Below are 12,406 nucleotides of genomic sequence, written 5' to 3'. Positions count from 1 at the left end.
TGAGGCACCAAGAAGTGAAGTGACTTGCCCACAGTCACACAGCTGACAAGTGGCAGAGCTGGGATTCGAACCCCTGACCTCTGACTCCCAAACCCGGGCTCTTTCCACTGAGCCACACTGCTTCTCTATTATTATTTAATTATATTGATTAATTATAATCAAGAACTGACCCTTGAGGAACTCCAACAGTTAAAGGATGGGAGGGGGAGGAGGCGCCAGCGAAGGAGACCGAGAAGGACCGGCCAGAGAGGTGAGAGGAGAACCGGGAGAGGACGGAGTCCGTGAAGCCGAGGTGAGATAAGGTGTGGAGGAGGAGGGGATGGTCGACAGTGTCAGAGGCAGCAGAGAGGTCAAGGAGGATCAGAATGGAGTAGGAGCCATTGGATTTGGCAAGAAGGAGGTCACGGGTGACCTTGGAGAGAGCAGTCTCGGTAGAGTGGAGGGGACGGAAGCCAGATCGGAGGGGGTCCGGGAGAGAATGGGAGTTAAGGAATTCTAAGCAGCGATTGTAGACGACTCGTTCTAGGATTTTGGAAAGGAAGGGTAGTAGGGAGATAGGGCGATAACTGGAAGGGGAAGTTGGGTCGAGAGCGGGTTTTTTTAGGATGGGGGAGACGTGGGCATGTTTGAAGGCAGAGGGGAAGGAGCCATTGGAGATTGAGTGGTTAAAAATAGAAGTTAAGGGAGGAGGGCAGGGGCGATGGTTTTAAGAAGGTGAGAGGGAATGGGGTCCGAGGCGCAGGTGGAGGGGGTGGCACTTGCGAGGAGGGAGGAGATCTCCTCTGAGGATACTGCAGGGAAGGATGGAAAAGTAGGGGAGAGGGTTGGTGGGGGGGAGGGGAGAGGCGGAGGGGTGACTTTGGGGAGCTCGGACCTGATCGTGTTGATTTTCTTGATGAAATAGGTGGCCAGATCATTGAGGGTGAGAGATGGGGGAGGGGGAGGAACAGGGGGCCTAAGGAGTGAGTTAAAGGTCCGCAACAATCGGTGGGCGTGACGGGCATGGGTGTCGATGAAGGAGGAGAAGAAGTTTTGTGGCGTTTGTTAAGCGTTTGCTATGTGGGAAGCACTGTTCTGAGCGCTGGGGGGGATATAAGGAGATCAGTTTGTCCCATATGGGGTTCACAGACTTAATCCCCATTTTTCAGATGAGGTAACTGAGGCCCAGAGAGGTTAAGTGACTTGCCCAAAGTCACACAGCTGACAAGCGGCGGAGCCGGGATTAGAACCCATGACCTCTGACTCACGAGCCTGTGCTCTTTCCACTGAGTCACGCTGCTCAGTCAGTGCTATTTGTGTGCTTTCTGTGTGCAGAGCACTGGACTGAATGCTTGGGAGAGTATAATACAAGTCAGTAAGCATGTTCCCTGCTCAGAAGGTCCAGTTCTACTCTTGTCGTTCCCTCCCAAGTACCTAGTATAATGTTCCACACACGTTAAGCACTCAATAAATATCACTGATTGATATTAAAATGCTTACTTGCCTGGAACATGAATCACCCTTCCGAGCTAAAGCTTTCATCTGCCATCTTTGACAGTTCTTGAGAGAGATGCCCTTAAGGTCCGTCCCTCTCATAATAATGTTGGTATTTAAGCGCTTACTATGTGCAGAGCACTGTTCTAAGCACTGGGGTAGATCCAGGGTAATCAGGTTGTCCCACGTGAGGCTCACAGTCTTAATCCCCATTTTACAGGTGATTTAACTGAGGCACAGAGAAGTTAAGTGACTTGCCCACAGTCACACAGCTGACAAGTTCATTGTGGGCAGGGAACATATCTACCAACTCTGTCATACTATACTCTTCCAAGGGTGCAGTGCTCTTCACACAGTAAGCACTCAATAACTACAATCGATCGATTGGTCGATTCCTAATGTCTGGAGAGCATCACCTAATACTCTGATTTTAACATTTTCCTATTAACAGACAATGGATGTGAGGAAAACCAACTCTAGTTTCTAGTAAAGAGAAGCCGTGTGGCTTAGTGGAAAGAGCACAGGCTTGGGAATCAGAGGATGTGGGTTCTAATCCCCGCTCTGTCACTTGTTGGCTGTGTGACCTTGGGCAAGTCACTTAACTTCTCTACTTGTCAGCTGTGTGACTGTGGGCAAGTCACTTAACTTCTCTGTGCCTCAGTTCCCTCATCTGGAAAATGGGGATTAAGACTGTGAGCCTCACATGGGACAACCCGATTACCCTGTATCTATCCGAGCGCTTGGAACAGTGCTCTGCACATAGTAAATGCTTAACAAATACCAACATTATTTTCTGTGCCTCAGTTATCTGATCTTTAAAATGGGAATTGAGATTGTGAGCCCCACATGGGTCAACCTGATTACCTTGTAATTACCCCAGCACTTAGAACGGTACTTGGCACATAATAAGCACTTAAAAAAATACCATCATTGTTATTATTATTAGTAGTAGTAGTAGTAGAGATTTGGGCTGTGATAGGTGTACATGTACATAGTAAGCGCTCAACAAATACCAACATCATTATTATTATGTGCAGAGCACCGTTCTAAGTGCTGGGGTAGATACAGGGTCATCAGGTTGTCCCACGTGAGGCTCACAGTTAATCCCCATATTACAGATGAGGTAACTGAGGCGCAGAGAAGTGAAGTGACTTGCCCACAGTCACACGGCTGACAAGTGGCAGAGCCGGGAGTCGAACCCCTGACCTCTGATTCCGAAGCCCAGGCTCTTTCCACTGAGCCACGCTGCTTCCCGTATGGTTTCCTATAAGGTTGTTTTCCATATGGTTTCCTATAAGGTTGGAAAGAGGTCTACCAGCTTTTATAGTGTATTCTCCCAAATGTTCAGCAAAGTACCCTGATACGATTGAATGAATGAAAAGTAAGCACTCGATAAATACAACTATAGTACAGCTGTACTGTAAACCCTCATCAGGAGCCTGGAAGAGCAGTTGTGGTGTGACCAGGCGACCGGGGTTGCCGTTGGTTGTTGCTGCAGCCCCTGGCAGGATGCTGTGGGGACACTGGAGGATGATGACGGCTTTGTAGTCTCCTTTCCCCTCCTCCCCCTCAAACTCCTTCTCTGGTCTTCCCTCTCCTCTCCTGTTCTCTCCTCATCATCCCTTCTTCTTTCTTCTTCTGCCTCACACAAATTTTCTCTCTCGATCCCTCTTTCTCCTCCCTCCTTTCTCATTCTTTCACCTTTTCCCCTGCTCCTGCCTCTCGTTCACCCTTTCTGATATTCTCCTTTCTTCAGCCATGTCCCCTGAAGGCCAATGTCTATCCTGCCCAGGCCCTGAAGAATCTGGTTACTTCATCCCTGAATCTCCACATATGTGCCTCATTTGGGGAAGCAGCGTGGCTCAGGGGAAAGAGCCTGGGCTTCGGAGTCAGAGGTCATGGGTTCGACTCCCGGCTGTGCCACTTGTCAGCTGTGTGACTGTGGGCAAGTCGCTTCACTTCTCTGCGCCTCAATTACCTCGTCTGTAAAATGGGGATTAACTGTGAGCCTCACGTGGGACGACCTGATTACCCTGTATCTCCCCTAGCGCTTAGAACGGTGCGCTGCACATAGCGCTTAACAAATACCAACATTATTATTTTCAGAGGGGATCCACAGCAGCAAGAGGAGCATCTGGTGTTTACTCCATCCCTTGTCTCTAAACAGGGGAAAAAGATCATTTTTTCAATTTATTATTGAGAGGCAGTTTTGAAGGCCAGAGTGGCAATTGAGCTTTCCAAACAGCGCGCTTGTGGGAGCGGGGTTGGAAATCCACAGCCACCCTGGGCTGTTAAGACAAAGATGACCCAGAAATGAGAAGCCCAGAATGACACACAACCTAATCAAAAATCATATGTGTGAGGGTGGCCTAGGGCATTGGACGCTTGATTCTATTTATCCCCTGTATTCTATTCATCCCCTTGATTCTATTTATATCCCCTTGATTCTATTTATTGCTATTGTTCTTGTCTGTCCGTCTCCCCCCGATTAGATGTAAGCCCGTCAAAGGGCAGGGACTGTATCTGTTACCGATTTGTACATTCCAAGCGCTTAGTACAGTGCTCTGCACATAGTAAGTGCTCAATAAATACTATTGAATGAATAAAAAGGATGCGTCCACATTTGATAACACCCCAGGTGTCTGAACAGCACTTTTAGGAATCCACTGCTCTACCTGAACAGGTGGGAGCTGGACTGGACGTCCCTAAAATGGCCTGCGTCACCCACACCAGCTTCACCGGAGAACCGCATCTGGTGAGCCAGCGCCCGGTGGTCCAAAAACTCGTGCTTCATATAGTCAGCACGCTGAGATGCTTAGACACAAAGTCATTGAAATATTTTGAATAACAATAGATAGTATCGGGTCTATGCCAAGTCTTTTGAGTTTCTGATGTCTCTCTAAATCATTTTTTAAAATGGAGTAACTGAGTCATTTATTTCTTTACCCCTAAAATAATGTTACGTGAATATTTGCCATTGTTTCCTTCATAGGTTTTCAATCAAAATCCTCTGGTGCTTGAGATGACCGTACTCTGAAGAATCCCAAATATTATAGGTTTAAAAAGAATGTGCCGGAAAACAGCTTTGATCCAAATAATTAAAGTTAAACCGGTACTCCGGGGAGAATTCCAGTTCTCCTAATTAGGGATGGCAGCTCATGAAGAGCTGTCGTTGGGGTCTGGGATTTCTGCAAGCTCGAGTAACTTGAATTCAAAAGTTGGGGGACTTTTGGGAGCAGAGAGACTGGACTGTAAATTCACATGACGGGTTTCCCTTTAAGAAACACGAAGACCTGACCAGCTAAGGTCAGGTCAAGGAGCCAAGAGAAAATTAAGGGTGAAAAGTGTCGGGAAGCAGCATGGCGTAGAAGACAGAGCACGGGCCCGGGAGTCCAGAAGGTCATGAATTCTAATCCCGGCTCCACCACTTGTCTGCTGTGTGGCCTTGGGAAGTCACTTCACTTCTCTGGGCGCCTCAGTCACCTCATCTGTAAAATGGGGATTAAGACTGAGAGCCCCATGCGGGACAGGAACTGCATCCAACCTGATTACTTGTATCCACCCCAGCCAGTAGTATAGTGTGCCTGGCACATAGTAAGCGCTTAACAAAGACCACAATTATTATTATTCATTGTGTTGTTAATAGATAACACTTGGGTGGGGTCAGAAGCTCCGCGGAAGAGAAGGCAGCTTTGTGGAAATGGAAGACGTGAGATGAGAAGAAGGATTTCCCAGTCCAGTTGAGTGACTCCATTCTTGTTTCTGGGAAGAAGGTCCCAGGTGATGAATATTCCTTTGATTATCCCCACCCAGCTCTTCTGCAAGAGATGGAAAACTGAGCAAATGGCACACAATTTTAAAGATGCCATCATCTAGACAGTGATCTTCCTGAGGACAAGGAACATGTCTACCAACTCTGTTATACTGCACTCTCCCAAGTGCTTGGGACAGCCGTCTGCACGCAGGAAGTGCTCAGTAAGTGCCATTGATTGATCATCACCATCTTCAAGAAGAGAGTCAAGGGAGCTGACTAAATAGAAATTATCATGAGATCTCACTCTTCTCCATTGCTGGCTAGACCCTAGTCAGAATCTTCTCAGACCAGCTACCGGAAAATAGCCTTTTTCAAATACTTCCAGAATCGCATTGCAGTTTTAGCCATAGTACGGCACAGTGATCTCCTTCCCTCTTATTGGAATTCATTCATTCATTCGATTCATATTTATTGAGCGCTTACTGTGTGCAGAGCACTGTACTAAGCACTTGGAAAGTACAGTTCAGCATTAAAGAGAGACAATCCCTGCCCACACCGGGTTTACCGTCCTGCAGTGTGGCCTAGCAGTGTGGGGAAGCAGCATGGCCTAGTGGATAGAGCTGGGAGTCAGTGGCGGCCTGGGAGTCAGAAGGACCTGCATTCTAATCCAGCTCTGCCACCTGTCTGCTGTGTGACCTTGGGCAAGTCACTTCATTTCTCTGTGCCTCAGTTCCCTCATCTGTAAAATGGGGATTAAGACTGTAAACCCTATGTGGGACAGGTACAGTGTCCAACCTGATTTACCTTGTATCTACCCAGCGCTTAGAACAGTGCTCAGCACATACTAAGCGAGACTGTGAGCCCGTTAGGTAGGGTTTGTCTCTGTTGCCGAATTGTACTTTCCAAGTGCTTAGTACAGTGCTCTGCGCACAGTAAGCAGCATGGCTTAGTGGAAAGAGCCTGGGCTTGGGAGTCAGAGGCCATGAGTTCGAATCCCAGCTCTGCCACTTGTCAGCTGTGTGACTGTGGGCAAGACACTTAACTTCTCTGTGCCTCAGTTCCCTCATCTGTAAAACGGGGATTAACTCTGAGCCTCACGTGGGACAACCTGATGACTCTGTATCTCCCCCAGTGCTTAGAACAGTGCTCGGCACATAGTAAGCGCTTAACAAACACCAACACTATTATTATTAAATTCGATTGAATGAATTGTAAACTTAGCCACCGTTATTATTAGCAGTAGCACAATTATTGCTATTGTTGGTGGACAGAGCACGGGCCTGGGAGTCAGAAGGACCTACGTTCTAATTCTGGCTCTGCCACTTTTCTGCTGTGTGATCTTGGGCGAGTCACTCAGCTTCACTATGCCTCAGTTACCTTGTCTGTAAAATGGGGATTAAGACCATGAGCCCCATGTGGGACATGAACTGTGTCCAACCTGAATAGCTTGTATCTTACCCCAGTGCTTAGTACGGTGCCTGGCGTGTAGTGAGCGCTTAAAAAAAATACCATAAATAATGTAGGAGAAGCACAGAAAACAACGTCAAGACCTCCGTAGGGTGTCTGTAGACAGATTCTAAAGCATTTGACACCAGTCTGGGCCGTGAAAATGACCAAAGATTTGGCTGTCTGAAAAGTCTATCAAGGTGTTAAAATGACCCCATGATGATATGGCTGAATATGTCAGAACTTCAGTGGATTTGTCTGATCCTGTTCCTATCACCAGTAAGTAGAGTAAAGTAGGGCTGGATATCAGGAATAATACAGTAATAATTCCCATTATTCTAAGCAGCCATGCTTAAGAACACCACAGGAAATCTTGAACCTGGAGTCAGAATACAATTCCAATTTCCTGAGAAACCTTCAATTTAGCAGGCTAAGAGCAGTATGATAGCCTAATAATTATAATGATAATTGTGCTATTTGCTAAGCACTTACTATGTGTTAAGCACTGTTCTAAGCACTAGGGCAATCAAGAAACAATCATTCCATCGTTGCTAGACACTGATGATTGTGCTTTAGAAGCACACATATACATGGGAAGAAATCCAATTCAGTACATGACTTAGTGGATAGAGCACGGGCCTGGGAGTCAGAAGGATCTGGGTTCTAATCCTGGTTCTGCCTCTTGTCTGCTGGGTGACTTAGGGCCGTCACTTCACTTCTCTACCTCAGTTTCCTCGTCTGTAAAATGAAGATTGTTTGTGAGCCCCATGTGGGACAGGGACTGTGTCCAATGCAATTTGTTTCTACCCACCCCAGCATTTAAAACAGTGCCCGAAAAATAGTAAGTGCCTAATAATAATAATAAGTATGGTACTTAATGATGGTATTTGTTAAGCACTTACCATGTGCCAAGCACTGTGTTAAGCGCTGGGGTAGATATAAGGTAATCTGGTTGTCCCATGTGGGGTTCACAGTTTTAATCCCCATTTTCCAGATGAGGTAACTGAAGCATAGAGAAGCTAAGTGACTTGCCAAAAGTCACACAGTTGACAAATGGCGGAGCCGGGATTGGTACCCAAGTTCTTTTCACTGAGCCATGCTACTTCTCTTGTTAAGCATTTACTATCTGCCAAGCACTGTTCTAAGGGCTGGGATAGATACAGGTTAATCAGGTTGGGCATAGTCCCTGTCCCACCTAAGGCTCACACTCTTAATCTCCATTTTACAGATGAGGTAATAGAGGCCTCAGAGAAATTAAGGACTTGTCCAAGGTCACACAGCAGATTTATGGCGGCACTGGGATTATAATCCATAACCCTCTGTCTCCCAGTCCCTTACTCTCTCCTCTATACCATGTTGCTTCAACAAGCAACCAGCATCTCTAATAATAATAATTATTAATAATAATAACCGCTTTTCAAAATTTGCACAATTAGCCAGTTGAAACAGGATCTCTCTCTGCCTTAGGCTACAGGATCTGTACAGTCTGTCCCTTGCCCCTCTAGCCACTCCCTTGCCCTAACCAAGGGGTCTCCTGCCAGTGTAAGGAATTACCCGTGAATTGTCCATCCTTTCAGCCTTGTGCCCACGTGGCTGAACATCATTTTCAAATGTGAAGTACAGCTTCACATTTTGAGATCTGTGACTTAGATCTAACCCCTTCAAAGTTCTGATACCCCTTCCAAGTGTCAATTAATGAGACAAGCTAAAATGAACAGAGTCAAGCAAGGACACATCTGAGTGTCTCATTTTGAATTTCTAGAATAAAATATTCAACCCAAACTTCTCTTTTTATCCTGATCCATCAGGTTCATTTAAGATTTAAAAGGGGACTGAACACTTTAATGAAAAGTAATAGCAGTAGTTGTTACACCAGATAAGGGGAGGAAAATCCTATGTTTTTCGTTGTCAATGGTGAGGGATAAGCGTCTTGGATGAGATTGGCAGATGAGCTGTGGGTTGCTTTAGTGTTGCTTGGAGTAAGTCTCTTTTCATGAAGTCTATTTTTTTCTTTATGTATTAATGACAGAAATTCAATAGGGTGAGAACAGAGGCTTTTTTTTTTTTTGGTCCGTATCTAATAATAAAATAAATTGATAACCAGGACATTTTAACGCTCCTGTTTTTTGTAAGGAATGAGGAAATGACTGTAATGAGGTGTGATTTCGGGTCTCTGGATAGGCGGCCTTTATTAACAATATTATTTCCTATTTTGAATGGGATACATGGTGTGCGCATTTGGAGAAGGTTTAGCTGAACCCTAAGGGGATTCCACCACTGGGGGATTTGTCTGACAGAAGCAATTTGATAGTTTAAGGCATGTCCTTCAAAGACATTTCTTTAGGGTTAGTTGTTAGGCCTTGTACAGTTGTGAGGAGCCTCAAAGAAATCAATTATAGCTTTTTAAATTACTCTCTGCTCCTAAGGAATATATGTGTTTATAATCAGTTTCAAATTCCTTGTAGATTGAATCAGTTTTGATAATGGGAGAATGTGGAGAGGGCCAGAGCTACGATAATGATTGAATTCACTCTTCAAAATTCAATGTGTTAATCTCTCTCTCTCTTTATATATGGACATTATTTGGGCTTCCTGATTTTGAAGGTTATGACATTTCATCATTAATGGTATTTATTGCACAGTTACTGTGTGCAGACCACTCTACTAAGTGCTTTGCAGAGTACATTACTGTCCTCATAGTGCTTACATTTTACCAGTGATTGCTTTATCATGGGTAGTCATAATTATATACATTATCTAAAGTAGTCATCTTTGCTCTTTAGAGTCATCTAGAGACAATTCCAGGTATTTGAATGCTTATCCAGACGAATTTCCTGAATTTCCCCTTATGAAGTGATCTTCCATAATTTTCTTAGTTTCTCTTTCGTATTGGTGTTCAAGCAACAAGGATATGCGATAGTGAATCTCCTCAAACTGTACTTTTTTTCTTAATGGTATTTGTTAAGTGCTTACTATGTTCCAGGCACTGTACTAAGCGCTGGGTATTTACAAGATAATCAGGTTTGGACATAATCCATATCCCGTATGGGGCTCGCAGTCTTAATCCTTGTTTTATATACGAGGGAGCTGAGGCACAGAGTAGTTAAGTGACTCGCCTAAGGTTTCGTAGCAGACAAGGGGCGGAATCAGGATTAGAACTCGTGTCCTCCTCCGAATCCCAGGCCAGTGCTCTTTCTGGCATAGCTTAGTGATATCTTAGACTTGGGAGATGAATATTAATTAGCTTGAGGAGTTTGGGACAGGAGAGCTAAGAAAGGACTGGAGTGGGAGTATTTAGCCCATCTGTGAACTTGAAAAGTAAGTTCCGTACCTAAAAACACACATCTCTTTGCGCATTGTGTTAAGTGAAGATGATTGGTATGTTTCCTTTTAAGCTCTCTGGCATTTTCAGAGAAGTACACTTTGTGGGGAAATGCCATCTCCCACTAATTTAAGGGTTTTAGTTTTCTGCGCATATTTAGGAACCTGATTTCTGACTAGATGGGGCCATTACGGTCTAGACTAACATGTTTAGGAGATTTGAATTGGTAGGTGGTTTGGCTGCCATGTCGGTACCGACTTTTCAAATTTCACTTGAGGTTTGCGAGGCGGGAGGGACCTGCCTCCCAGAGCCTCTGTGAAGCCTGGAATAGGTCAAAAGGATATTATCCCTACCATTGTCTAGAAAAGATTCCAGTTATTCCCTTGCAGAAAGGGAGATTGCTGATCCCTGAGTGAATGGAGACGTGATGAAATGCATTTTGAAAACTTGTTAACTATTACCAACCAAAATGGCTTCTATTTAATCAAATTCTATTTAATCAAAAAAGAAATAACAAGTTCGGGTGGTATTTTCGAAGATGGCTGTTCTTTCTCATATAGGGCAAATGTATTTCTGAATACCCAAAGGAGTCATTTCCTTACAGCTTGTTTGGAGAATAATGAGGGAACCTGCACTTTACAGTTTGCCCTAAAGATTATAAAAGGCTTCTAACATTTGTGCAAATTGAAGAGAGGAATTTTGTTATGGATGGTTGGAGAAAGGCAGTTGTCTTTATCTTGCTTATAAAAGTGATGTGCAATTATTATTTTATCAGAGTTTCAGAGTTCTGGCAATTTTCCTAAGTCAACAGTAAGTGATCTTGGCCTGTAGAAGACTCAAAATAATCTTTTTTAAGCCATCCTCCCAATAAAGCAGCAGAATATGAATAAGTCTAAATGTATTTTTCATATATGAGAGAACTTTTAATCTCTCTAGGAGAAGCTAAATTAAACTTTGTTTTATATATGTGTGTGTATGTTAATATATACCTATCATATATAGATATACAGATATATATAGATACACACACACACACACATATATTTGCATGAATATTATATATATATATATATATATATATATATATATATATGGAGAGAGAGAGAGAGAAAAAGAGAGAAAGATAGAGACAGGGATGGGTACCTTCACACCAAATTTTATGCCACATAGTGAAAGGAGCGTAAACAATGAGATCAGTCAAATCATTAGCCTTGAAGTGAATCAAATACCTTACACTGTTGCTGGGTGAACCTTGGGGAGGACAATGTGCAGCTACAAAATATACAAACAATCCGCTGCCCTATGTTGAGCTGAAAAGGGAAAATTATAAAATGGGTGGAAAAAATACATTTTGTAACCACTGATAGCCGGCAGAAGCAAGACAGATCAACCTGGTATGCCCGCTGTGGGCAAGGAATGTTTCTGTTTACTGTTATACCGTACTCACCCAAGCACTTATAAAGTGCTTTGCACACAGTAAGTGCTCAGTAAATATGATTGAATGAATCGACGAATGGTGTACAACCCTTTTAAATGGGTATCTCTTTTAAAAGATGCCTTGACTAGGTCGAGACAGGCAGAAATAGAAACAAAAATGAAGCCAGGTATTGTGGGGAGCAAATGCAACTATGGACCAAAATGCAGACTTTACAAGCTCACATTGTTGGTTAAACACTGGATTTACTGGCCATATTCATTCACCGATTACAAAGCTCCCTGCTAGTAACATCACTGCTCTCCTTCGGACTGGCAGGTGGAGGAAAACAGGCACAACACAGTTGACAAACACCCCCTCCACAAAAAAATCACCCTGTGGACACCGCTTATAGTGTTTGATACCTTTCCCCCACTAGCTCGGGTGTTCAGGATGAAAACTATTAGCAGGTAAATTTCTCCGTACCTCCTCTCCCTCGGACCGAGATTGAGCAATCTACAATGGCTGGATCTTGGAGGCGGCGCTGCCCATCATTTAAGTCAGGTTTTCACGGTGAGGAAGGGACCCGATAGATAGCTAAAAGATTTGTCGAAGTAGCAGGCAGCTAAAGGATGATGAAGGTGTTTATGAGTTTCTTTTTTAAAGGTATTTGTTTAGTGCTTACTATGTGCCAGGCAGTGTACGAAGTACCAAATGCACCTCATTCAGAGGAATGCTCCAGTGAGGGCACTTTTGAATTTTGACCGTCAGTGTGTTATTGCAATAAAGATGAATGATGGTTTCTTCCCCACTGGCTAAGGTCATGGGATTAAAAAGTCTTCCATCAATTTTCAGGAAAGGGTCTGAATTCATAAATACAATTGAATTAGACAACCCCATTGAAAAGAGGAATTCAAAGGGACACAGAGTTATTCAGAAAGAATTTGCTGGTACAAAGTGTCCTACGAAGAAAAGAAGGTCATTGTCTAACCTAAAT

This window comes from Ornithorhynchus anatinus, chromosome 3 (assembly GCF_004115215.2).
Source record: "Ornithorhynchus anatinus isolate Pmale09 chromosome 3, mOrnAna1.pri.v4, whole genome shotgun sequence".
Classification (NCBI taxonomy): Eukaryota; Metazoa; Chordata; class Mammalia; order Monotremata; family Ornithorhynchidae; genus Ornithorhynchus; species Ornithorhynchus anatinus.
The sequence above is the reverse complement of the archived record's forward strand: the minus strand, read 5'-3'. Positions refer to the sequence as shown.